We start from the raw sequence: 12,911 nt of genomic DNA, 5'->3' as shown, positions 1-12,911 counted from the left end.
GCAATGCTAGCTTTGCTCCTTTGCATTAATTGCCTCTTTGCCTCCAGGATGTCAAAGCAAATCTCACTGAGTTGATGCTTGCAACAACAGCTATCCCTTATGTTGACTTGCAAAGATTCAGTTGGAATGACATAAATTATGGGAGGGAAAGCAAAAGCAGTCAATCCATAAAGCTTATTCATGTTACAGACCAAAGACAATCTGCCCTTTTAAGAATTGTTCCCAATTCTCCCAGCTTGCTGCTGTGGAGTGACATCCATGAAACCCAATGGAATTTCTTCTAACCTCTTAAAAAGACTATTCAAACACTTGTAGAATATTAATCAACAATACAACCAATTGTCCAAAGCTAAATAGTCATTCCACAGGTGAGTCACTTATGACTCCAGGGCAGCATGGATCATTGTATTTCAAAGTGCATTTGATCATCTTCATCTATCTTTAACTATAGATTTCAATCCCATCTTTGAAACAGTTGTTCATTTTTAAAGGAATTAATCAACTCACTGTTATACTTGAAAGTTGGGATCCATTCCACATAATAATTACTTTACAGAAGAATCAATTTTAATCTCCAGTTTCTATTCAAGTCTGTTATTGCCTTCATGCCCTCGAGTTTCATAATCATGCGCTGAGTTAGAAATCATGGCCTGGGTTTCACAAACCACTGACACCTCTGTGACCCTCAACTACTGTCCTCTGCTGGTTATTAACCAGCTGTGGGGTAAGGTGGCAAGTGTTCCATCTACCCTTAGGGTTAATTGAGCACTTTAATTAGTTAGTTAATGCCTACTCAAGGGGTTTTTCCCATATTGCTAGTATATCCTGGCAGTCTCCCTGCCAGCTTGCTGCTTTGATTCCCTGTGCCCCATGGTGGCTCCTTGCTACAGCAAGTAAGAAAATCCCATCTCAAAGACTTCACCCCAAACTACTAGTCTCTCAATCACCCAATCCACTTATTTTTTTCTTTATTCATTCAAGGAATAAAGGTGTTACTGACTATGTAACATTTATCGTCCATCCCTAATTGCCCAGAGGGCAGTTAAGAGTCAACCACATTGCTGTGGGTGTGGAGTCACATGAGGCCAAACCAGGTAAGGATGGCAGTTTCTTACCCTAAAGGACATCAGTGAACCAGATGCTTTTTTTCTGACAATTGGCAATGGATTCATGGTCATCATTCAATTCCTAATTCCAGATATTTATTGAATTCAAATTCCACCATCTGCCATGGCAAGATTCGGACCCAGGTGCCCAGAATGTTATCTAGATTTCTGTATTAACAGATCAGTAATAATACCACTATACCATCACTCCCCATTCCCCTCCCCACCACCATTCACAATTACCTGTGTGAAGCCTGGTTAACTATCTCATTCACCTTAGTTCCATGCCTCCAGCGATGTTGTGATTCCTGAGTCCACTGCAATTCCAGCAATGATCACCATGCCTGGTACTGCCACTGACCCTGAAGAGAGTTGCTGGACATCTTAGAAATGGGACTGCTTGCCTGGGACTGAGAATGGGTTGGAAGTAACAAGTACAGGCAACTATCTGCTGAGACGTCACAAAATTCAATATGGTTTCCAGGGAGGACTGAGGTGGATTCACCTTTGATCTTCCAGATGCTGAACAAGGCAGCACTTGTGTGTTAAATCATTGACTTACATCTTTACAAACTGATAGTTTTCATGACCTGAATCATGTTATCCATCATAGCAGTTACAAACAATCTAAAGTTGTTAGGATCCATAATTCCCTAAATAATCTTGGATTTTGGCATTATTGTGCCTTTATTAGTAGGTTACCTCCAAAAGATCCTAAATGTCGGTTTTACCAAAAGTGAGAAATGTAACTCTTAGCTGGGAAGTAGAAATGGAAGATGTGTTCCATTTTAATGGCTGGATCTCATTACATTGGGCTGGACAGCTGCACTTCTGAAATGAGTGTCCTGAGGCAGCTTGCTGGCACTGGATCAATAGAGATCAGATGGCACAGACATTTCTGGCAAGCACCCATAAAAGCTCATGAGTAGGATTCAGCGGATAGTGTCAGGGTCTGGGGCAATGTCACACCAAACTTCGTCATGATATCTGACATACTGAGCGCAACAAAGATCTGCTTTCCACTTACTTTACTGATGCCCTAACTGCAGCTGCATAGAATTTACAGCCCATTAGCCCAACTAGTCTTTCTGTGGTGCCTATCATCCACACAAACATTCTCCCCATGGTATTTCATCGAACACAACCCTCTATTCCTGTCTTCCTCATTTATTGATGCTATGTTCCTCTTAAATGCATCTATCGTATTTGTTTCAAGCACTCTAAGTTATGGGATTTGATCTCAATTCTGTTTTATTTTTGAGGCTGTGGTTTGGATCAGGCTGGTGCTTGAATTACTCCAGAAAGTATTGTGTTAAAGTAGCCACTGGATGAGAAATAAATCTCTCATTCAGACTTTAATTCATGTTCCTATGTTTTACCTGATTTCTGCTGGGTGAAGGGAGCTAAAATTTTCTGTTTAAAGAATGAAAGTAAAGATGTGCATTTCATTTCAGCTTCATGTTAAATGAATAATCACAATGGTCACTGAATCCCAATCTTGTTCCCAAAAATGTACAAGATCAGATTAATGTACATTTATTGTGTCATCTTTCAATTTGGCTTATTTAGTGTTTGACTGCTGCATTCTACTCTGCTGAAATAATTTATTTTTGTTTACATTGATTTTAAAAATCTAAGAGAAATTGGACGTCATCTCCATTTTAAATCACCCAGTATTAATTGGCATATCAAGGAAAATGAACATTTTACAAATTTTGCAAGAGAAAATGCTTGTAAAATGTGAACTTCCATCTAGCTCATGTTCTTTGGAATATATGAACATGCAGTGAACACACAATCAAAACAATCCATACTGATATGTATCTTTGCAAACCTGAGTGATGCATCATACATCACACATGTATTGGTAGACCAGCACTGGTTCCTAGTTTAGTAACACCTCAAACTTAAAATTTTCATCCTTGTTTTCAGATGCCACCTTGGCATCACCATCCCTCACTCTCTATCTTTTTCCTAGCCCTACAGCATGCAGAAACCTCTGTGCTCCTCCAGTTCTGGCCTTTTATACATTCTACATTGTATTATTGGTTGGCATCTTGACTTGCTGGTCCCTAAGCTCTGACATCCCACCCTAAACCACTCCACCTCTTTCTTCTCTCTTATTTTGTTTCTTAATGCCTCCCTCTTAAATCAAACCTTTGGTCATTTGTCCTAATATTTCCTTACGTGGCTTTTTTTTTGATAATGTTCCTGTGGAATGCAAGGCATTTTTTTTACCATGTTAAAGCTACCATATGAATACAAGTTGCTGTTCATAGAGTCATAGAGTCACAGAGATGCACAGCACGGAAACAAACCATTTAGTCCAACATCCCAACCTAATCTAGTCCCATTTGCCAGCACCTGTTTTTTCTTAAAGCTTTTTAGACAATTTCTCTCACATATTTGTCAGAACTAACAAAAAGCAAACAAAAGAAACCTCAAATGAAAAGAATGAATTTTGGAAAAACTCAGCACATTGAACAATATCCATGGAGGCGAAGTCGACATTTGGGTTTAAAATCAACAACAACTTGCACTTGATTTAATAATCAAAGCCTTTCAAGTATGTTTCACAGAAGCATGGTTTGAAAGAAAATTACATAACGGCAAAGTTGTTGGTTGTCCAAAGATTCGTCAACTTAGGGTCCTGCGTATATTTCATGGGTCTTCATTACACTGAACTGGGTGATTCTCAGTCCACAGATCTTTGAAACATGGAACAATACATTATGTTATAGTTAAATCCAGAGTACAGCTATTGCTTCATTTTCTTTCATTCTCTGCCATTTTACCACTGTGCTTCATCCTTAAGACATTATGAGTCGAAGCATGATTACAGTTTGATGGACAGTTTGGAGCCATTTTGAATAATTGAATGAAATCCTCTCTTGGTCTTTAATGTCAGGACTGTTGTGTTTCAAGGAAAGCATTGGAATCTTTTTGAGGTGTCTGCTTTGTCCCCCTGTGAAATATTGGCCATCATGGTGTGATGCTTTCCAGCCATTAGAACGTGGTGTTCTATCTATGCAAGTTGTTTGTGCAGGAGTTCTGCCTGAACACTTGTGAAGCTGGCTTCAAAAAGGACACTGGCATTCATTTGATGATCTTACCTCTGAATCAGGAGAATGCAGCAGAGGTATTGCTGATGGAATTTGTCCAGCATTGTTATGTATCACTGATACACAGTCCAGTTCTCACTCCAGTACAGGATTAAGACACCTTCTCTGTACATTAAGGCCTTTGCTGACTTGTGGAAGTCTTTGTTGTCAAACTCCCACTGCCATAGTTTTAGAAGGCTGAGCTGCTAAAGCAGATCTCCACATCAATTTTGAGAGAGTTGGCTGCCAAGGGTTGGCGAGTGCTCGATGTATTCCAGAGTCTCTCCTTCCAAATGATGGAATACTTGGCTGGCAAGATGTGGTTTGCTATCTAATTTTTACTTCAGCAACAACTGTCTTCCTTTATGCAGAATTGAAGAAATCAAGAGTAGATTGCAAATTTGGTGCAGTTTTGATAAGAACACATGACCAAAAGCCCACCAATTTTGAAACCCTAACCAGGAATATGATAGTAGTCACAAAGTCTGTTCCTTTTTAATCTATTTGATTGCCTGTTGCAGTCATCATCAATGATAGTTTTAGGATAAACTGGGTGGGAAAAGCCAACGCAAATGGTGTTCTTCTATTGACAATGTGTACTCAGATTGACCTCATTACAACAAACCCCCTATTTCATCAGAATGATAAATACAAAATGAATGAAGGCACCCTAGATCAAAGCATTGACAACTCTTGAATTATAACATTGTTAGGGACAAAGATCTAAATGATGTCTGCATACCTCAAATCATTCCAGAGGACTGTTGCTTTCTGGACAGATTCTTGACTTGTTTGATCAGTGATGAATGTCTGCCTTGGACAAAGATATTGCAAGATCCAAAGATCCAAGGGGAAGAGATCAATATCTCAGGTCTAAATAAGCCTGACAGAATTAAAATTCCAAATGCAGCTCATGACTGATTTGGAAAAAATTCACAAGTCCATCTCAATTCCAAAATCAACTGGGTTTAATTAAATTTAGCTCGACTCCTTTTCCTAGTCTAAGTTAATGATCTGGGGGAAAAGGCTAAAATCCCTCCAAAGCAACTACTAGAATTTAAATGAAGTTAATAACATTTGGAATATAAAGCTAGACTCAGGAATAGTCATCATGGCACTATCATCAGTTGTTTCAAAAAGATGTTGTCCAAGAAAATGAAGACTGTCACTTTACTTGGTCTGAACCACATGTGATTTCAGGTTCACAGAATTGTGATTAATCTTTCCACAGACAGCTAGAAATGTATACACTTTTCATCAATCTATTTCTGTAACCCAAACCTTGCAAACCCATGACCACTTCCACCTAGTTGGACAAGGACAGCAGATAGGTAGGAATACCACCAGTTACAAGTTCCCCACCAAGTCATTTGCCATCCTGACTTGGCAATATATCACAGTTTCTTCAGTATCGTTGGAGCAAAATGCTGGAATTCCCTCCTAATGGGCATTGTGGGTCTACCTGTCGCACATTGACTGCAGCAATTCAAGAAAGCAGCTTAACACCACCTTCTCAAGGGCATCTAAGGATGGGCAATAACTTTTGGCCAGTCAGCAATGCTCACATCCCACACTTGAAAAGAAACACTTCTAGTTTTACAAGTCCAGAAAGCAGCAGCCCCCTGGAATGGATTGAGATACACAGACATCATTTAGATCTTTGTCCCAAACAATAACAGAATCCAAGAGTTGCCAATGCTTCTCCTGTTTTGAACTTATGTATATGTCCAATTTTAATCAATCCACTATTAATTTTAAGCTGCTGAGATCCCAGTAGTAAAAAATCCGGCCCTACATATTTCCTCCTGTCAGATACCCCTGAAGTCCTACTTATCTCATATGGAAAATTAAACTGCCTCACAATATTTTAATATGCTGTGAAGGTGCTACAAAACTGCGCATTGATGTTAAAGTAATGAACACTTGGTTAGTCTTTCATCTCCGTGGTGAAGTGTCTGAGCATTGTGCTGTGTTAATGAACTAGTTAACAATATCTAATTTCTGCCTTTCTAAATTTCCCCACCTGAAGGAGCATTGTAGTGACATTGCAGTAAACAAGCTATGGAACAATGTTTTCATTGTCCTCTTGAGAAAATGTGTACCTGTTAACAATTAAAAGAAATGAGATGGATTTGTTTTTTTTTGAAAAGCAGGTAGTAAAATAATATTGTTGTTGTTATTCAGATAGTTCAGTCGTATTTTAGATACCATTGCCAAGTCCTCAATTTTAAAATTAAATCAGGTTAATTTGCAAAAGTTGCACTTGTTTGTGAAAATGTTTTCTCAGACAATTTTTAGAATTGTTTTTCAAAATTAGAGACATGCAGGGATGTTTTTATCTCATACAGAACAGTGGAGTTTTTACACCCATTTTTTGCACCATAATGCAGTCTCCGTTCATGAATTTTACATTTAGAAGCTGTTTCAGGCCCAGCAGTGAGATGTGGTAGGTATTTGGTCAGGACATTCGACGTTTTGGGTATAAGCCCTTCTTCAGGAATGAAGAAAGTGTGGTAGGCAGGTACTGAGGAAGGAGATATGGCTGTGGTAGCGAGTCTGTTTGAGAACGTGGCTGAAGAGCTTCTGTGCAGAGGAGATGACCTCGGGTGTGCAGTGAGAGAGGGACTCACTGAAATCCTTGTAGAGGGATTCCCTCTACAAGGATTTCAGTGAGTCCCTCTCTCACTGCACACCCCAGGTCATTTCCTCTGCACAGAAGCTCTTCAGCCACGTTCTCAAACAGACTCACTACCACATCCCTCTATAAGGATTTCAGTGAGTCCCTCTCTCACTGCACACCCCAAGTCATCTCCACTGCACAGAAGCTCTTCAGCCACGTTCTCAAACAGACTCGCTACCACAGCCACATCTCCTTCCTCAGCACCTGCCTACCACACTTTCCTCATTCCTGAAGAAGGGCTTATGCCCGAATCGTCGAATCTCCTGCTCCTTGGATGCTGTCTGACCTGCTGCGCTTTTCCAGCAACACATTTTCAGCTCTGATCTCCAGCATCTGCAGACCTCACTTTCTCCTCCTAGGTATTTGGTCAGCCTAGTTTGTTCATTTATGTTGATGCTGATTTAAAGAGTTTGAGTTTTGTTCAAGGTTCAGACAGAATTACTTCCTCTATTTGTACATCTACTATTTATTGACCTTTAGGTACTTTTTTGCTCATTTTATCATTTTAAATTACATCATAATCTTATCTCATGACAAAGGCTGTGACTCTAGTTATTGGTTTTGCTTATTTGGTCAGCATGTGAGCACTTCATGAGACTGGTCATTCTTGTATCTGAAAATCATGTTGACAACCTATCAAACACTCACTAATCCAAGACTATTTCTATTCTATATCCATGAACAGTCCAAACTGGAGGGCAAATCTAGGCTACTTTATCATTTCCACAGTACACCGAGACAACAATCAATTGTAACATTTTTACTACCAAAGAAATTGGGATCCACATTCCTTAGTATTACCCCAAGGACTGAACTTTGGACCTTCTCATGCATAATGGAAAACAATGGAGTGCGTTGTTGCATCCACTCCAATTTTGAAGGACTCTGCGGTACACATTTTTCTTCTTTCTCTAAGGTATGAAGAAAAGACCCTTTCCTATGTGCTTTCTTCCAGAATTCATCAATTCCTCCCTGGAGAAGTATTTCAAGAGGGAACCCTTGCCTTCCATACTTCATCAGAGTCACCATTCCTTAAGTGTAACTCTGAAACACAATGCTTTCCAGCTACAAATGGAACTGTCTTCAAACCCATGTCCACAAATGCACAAATTCCTACAAGAGGCACAGAGTAGTGATCACTCTTAGATATGTTGCCTATATTCATTATTTTGCCTTCTTGACTCCCAGGACATTAAAGATAATGACAACATTATTACCTTAGCAGATTTTCTGCTAACTCAGTACAGACCTGTTTCAAACCTGGGATCCACTTGATCTATATTTCTCACCAAAGTCATTCAGCCATTGTGATTTTATTTGAGGCCGGGAATTCTTTGTTTATACATAGATATTATTTCTTTATTTCCTGTGACCAAGACTAATAATGTTAAATTTCTCCTTGGTATTACTCCATTGCTGAGCTGTGTGGATGTGTCCCTCCTGACTTTAGTTTCTCTCCTCATGCTTTCAACATAACTTCATTACAACTGCAACATGCATTTATATAACACCTTTCATGTGGAAAAATGCCCAAACGCACTGTAGGGAGCAGTTAGCAAGCAACATTTGACACAGAACAATGTAAGAAAATACTCAGATGAAGGACAATTCACTGAACTGGACTTTAAAAAGTTATCTTCAGAGAGGAGGGAGAGAGAGAGAAAGGTGCAGATTGTAGGGAGTGAATTTCTGATCTTATGCCGTAAGTAGGTTAAAAACATGGATGACAAGGGTTCAGTGATGTGTAAAAGTTCAGAATTGGAGGAGTGCAAGAGATCTAGTTTTATCGTGCTGGAACAACTGATAGAGATAGGCAAGGGTACAGATTGAGTGATCAATCTGGCTTTCACCAGCAGGTTTGTTAAGCTTCTACCATTACTTGTGGAGCATGCAATGAAGAGAGACATTAAAAGATTTTTCCCAAATGCAGTGAAGGCCACTACAACAACAAAACACACAAAGTTTTGCACAACTATAATGCCGAAAAAAAGCACTTTCTTCCTTTCGGCATTATAGTTGTGCAAAACTTTGTGTGTTTTGTTGTTGTAGTGGCCTTCACTGCACTTGGGAAAAATCTTTTAATTAGTGTCATTCCTTTAATACACAAAATGTTTTTTCATGACCACAATGAATATACAACTCCCCTCACATTCAAAACATTGTTCCCTATAAATGAAGAGAAAACCCGACATTTAAAACAGCTGAGGCTGTAATGCTCATGCTAACAATTAGCACTTTCAGTCTCAATTATCAGAACATCACTGGTCAAATACCTTTGATTAGATTCAGGATTCTATGGTTTCCTTCAGGAATACCGACATACAAGCTCTCCTAAACCTCTCTTTAATGACTGGGTTAGTTAGTAACATGCAGGGGATCAGATACAATATTATTTAAGGGAGAACAAAAGTGTAAAACAAAAATTTTGAAAACACGTGTTGAAGTGTAGTTTTTTTTGTTCTGCCCTACATTTTGCTTTGGTTCCAATTACAATGCACACCAAACCCCTTCAGACTTGCATATTTCATGACTTAGAGCAGATGATTTATCATTACAACATGGTGCCTGATTCAAAATGATTGAAACTCCTATCTTCCTTTGCACCACAAACTCAGCTTAGAAGTTCAACTTCAGAAAGATGTTCTTCAACCTCTTTCAGCACAGAATTTGTGACATAGCCGAAATAAATGATTGACCACTTCCAAGTATAAAACCTCATTTAACAGGAGAGGAAGTCAAAGCATTCAGTCATAGAGGTTGATGTGATTCATTCACTATTTCCAATGATCTAAGAGTTTTTTTGAAATCATGCCTGGAAAATCGGATTGACTGCTTCTGACTCTGTGTTTGACTACTCTACCTTACCCTCTCAACCAGGCTGATTTAATACTTGTGATACCAATTCATTACACTGAACAGTTGACCTTGCCCAAGAAACAACAGGGTCAAAGTCTAGCACTAGTGGTTACTAATGGGTATTAATGGCGTTGGCAGGACATTTGATTTGGGAACAATTGGAGAAAAGTTTAGCCTATAATCTCACTTTGTATCCACTTCATATCCACTTGTGTGCATCTTGGATCTTGGGGCTAAATGTAGCAGGAAATTACCATCACCCACGCCGTCAGTCTGGGGACAACAACATCAATTATAGGAGGCCCATTGCTCTCTAAACATTGAATGTGGAACTTATGTGACTACATGAATCATTGACTTCACATACAATCTACTTATGCACTGAGCTAACAACAAAGCCACAAAGTCATTATTCAAAATTGGATATTTAAAGAATTTTCTAAAGCTTGAATATTTTGATGAATTTTTCTTTCCATTTTCTTTCTCGGCTAAAGAGAATAAGTCCCACTGGTTTCTGCATTCTGACAAATCACTGGTGAAATTGAGCAAAAAGGAACTATGGCCGGATTTTCCAAGGACTGGCAATCTCATTCAGATTGACGTGCAGCACTTTTTTCGGAATGGAGGGAGTTTAGCATTTCTCAGAGGAGATTCCCATCAGGCATCCTTTGAAATCTTAAGGTGTACTTACTTCAGATGGTTCTTTTGTGCTGTAGAACTGAAAGAGGAAGGCAGGCAAACATGGCCTGTTTTCCCAGTATTCAGCTGCTGCATTCTGAAATTAAAGGTCCTGATAGTGACTGACAGCTGCTGGGATATAGAGTGCTAGCTAAGTAGGGTGTTATGGATCAGGCCAGAGCCTCTAAAAACATTTCAAGACAGTAGCCCAGACCCTACCTTTGCTAGTTGTTTTCAGCAGGTGTGAAGTGGATATTCCAGCGGTGATGCAGATGGCCCAATTAGTTAGTTTTAAACAAAACAGAATTTAATTGTAAGATTACCAAATGAAACACAAACAAAAGAGAACAGAATATAGAATAACCTAACCTATCCAAAAACCCAACAGATTGTCCCAACTTAATGATGCTATTCCACATTCCTGCAACAATCCCCATGAACACCCTTGGCAACGAAGGTAAGATCAAACACAAGCTGCTATAGGAGAGATAGAGAATTCACAGAAAGATTCAGCATGGAACACCTTCTTCCATGTAGCTGTTTCTTCAACCAGTAGCCTCAAAACTGACTGATTACTGAAGCCAAACCAAAGAAAAGCAGAGCTGGGAGAACTGGCCGCTCCCCATTCATTGTACAAGTGCATGTTTAAAACTTAAAAACATTTTGCCTGAGGAAGTATATATTAGCTTTACTCAAATTGACCCTAAAACCCATCCAAACTAGATAACCCAGAACTTGTGCCTTTATGACCCTTCTGAAAAAAAGCACCCAAGGACAGGTTAAAGGAGCAGCATCATCTCAAGGGTCCCAGTGATGGAGAAGGTGGGGTGGCAGGAGTATGATGCCAAACAAGCACATGGGTTGGGTACTAGATTAGGATGCCAGCAGAGTAGGTGCCAGACAAATAAGGTGCTAACTGGGTAGGGTGCCAGGGATAGATGGCAGATGAATAGGGTGCTTGGGTGCCAGGTAACTAGGGTGTCGGATGAGTAGGAGATAGAGTGCCAGGTGTGTAGGGGTCAAGAACTAAGTTAGTAGAATACTTTGGGAAAAACAAATACAGAGTGGGTATGATACCAGGGTGCAATGTGACAAGGTAAATGATGTAGCGTTTAGGTTCAAGGGGTGGGGAAATTGAATCAGGTCTCATGGTGTGTGTCAGGTCAGGTCCAACAGCAAAGGATGTTGGCTCTGGTCAGGCAGGGATTTGCATTTTACATACTAAAATATATGTACTTGGAATACTCATCCACATCCTTGTTACTAGACTTGATCATTCCATGGTGTTCCTGGCTGGACTCTTTAGTTCAAGCCTTGACAACCTTGAGGTTGTTCAAAACTCTGCTACCATTAAAACTGTACTGATTCATTGATGTACGTTGCCTTTTGGTTAAATAACATACTAATTTAAAATAAAACAACTGCAAATGCTGGAAATCTGAAACAAAACCAGAAATGTCTGGAGAAACTCAACAGGTCTGGCAGCATCTGTGGAGAGAAAGCCAAGTTACTGTTTCGTCTCAGGTGAACCCTCTTCAGAACTGAAGAAATGTTCTGAAGGGGGGTTGCTGGACTCAAAAATAGTAACTCTGCTTAATTTTCACAGATGCTGCCAGACTCACCAATTTAAGTTTCTTGTTCTTATTCACAAATCCCTTCTCGGCTTCAACTCTTTCTATTTTTGTGTTCTCCTCCAGCCACGCAGCTCCTGAAAATCTCTAATTTCCACCTCACTTCACAGCTCTACTCCCCTCTCCCCTTCCTTTAAGATCCTCCTTCAATCATATCTCTTTGGCTAAGCTTTAACATAATATTTCCATTGAAACAAATAACTGCTGATGCTGGAATTTGGAAAATACTGGAGAAACTCAATAAGCCTGATAGTAGAGAAAAAGGCAGTTTCAAGTCCAGTGACCATTTGTTAGAACTGACAGCTACTGGAAAAGGGTGGTATTTAAGATGTGGAGCTGGGGTCCAAACATTTGGGACACTTTCTTTAATTAATTTATACCTTTTGTTTTTCACTTTACAAATGCAAGTTCTTTTTTATTTACACCTACAATAACTAACCAGCTACTAAAATTCCAATCATGGCTCTCACTGAAACAATTCCAACATTCTCACAGGAACTGTTTCCTTGCTCAAAATAAATAGCTGTCATTGTGCTTGTTACCTAAAAGGAGTAACTTTCAGGCAAGGTCGTTGGCTGGTGAGAAAGTTTACACTGCGAAAGGTAATGTAGTAATTGAAGTATGATGCATTGCAGAGGGATTATTTCTCATAAGAGTCAGTTTTTAAAATCATCTATTCTAGGTCAATAAAAAATACTGCAGATGCTGGAGATGTTGGAGTAAAAACAGAAAATGTTAGAAACACTAAGCATGTCGGACAATATTTGCAGAGAAACAGAACTCAGAGGTAGGGGACTGCAGTTTGATCATTGCACCAGCTCCACCATTCAACAAGACAGGGTGGTTAAAAAGGCATTTA

At 39.4% G+C, this 12,911-nt stretch overlaps 1 protein-coding gene across 6 annotated transcripts in view; it reads left to right on the top strand.

The window, feature by feature from the left end:
* LOC132816389 (dachshund homolog 1-like) overlaps positions 1–12,911 on the top strand; it is a 592,865-nt gene that overhangs the window by 80,640 nt on the left and 499,314 nt on the right. The gene's annotated exons all lie outside the window — the stretch shown is intronic.

The sequence above is a fragment of the Hemiscyllium ocellatum genome, chromosome 6 (assembly GCF_020745735.1).
Source record: "Hemiscyllium ocellatum isolate sHemOce1 chromosome 6, sHemOce1.pat.X.cur, whole genome shotgun sequence".
Classification (NCBI taxonomy): Eukaryota; Metazoa; Chordata; class Chondrichthyes; order Orectolobiformes; family Hemiscylliidae; genus Hemiscyllium; species Hemiscyllium ocellatum.
This window is presented reverse-complemented; position numbering and strand designations above follow the sequence as displayed.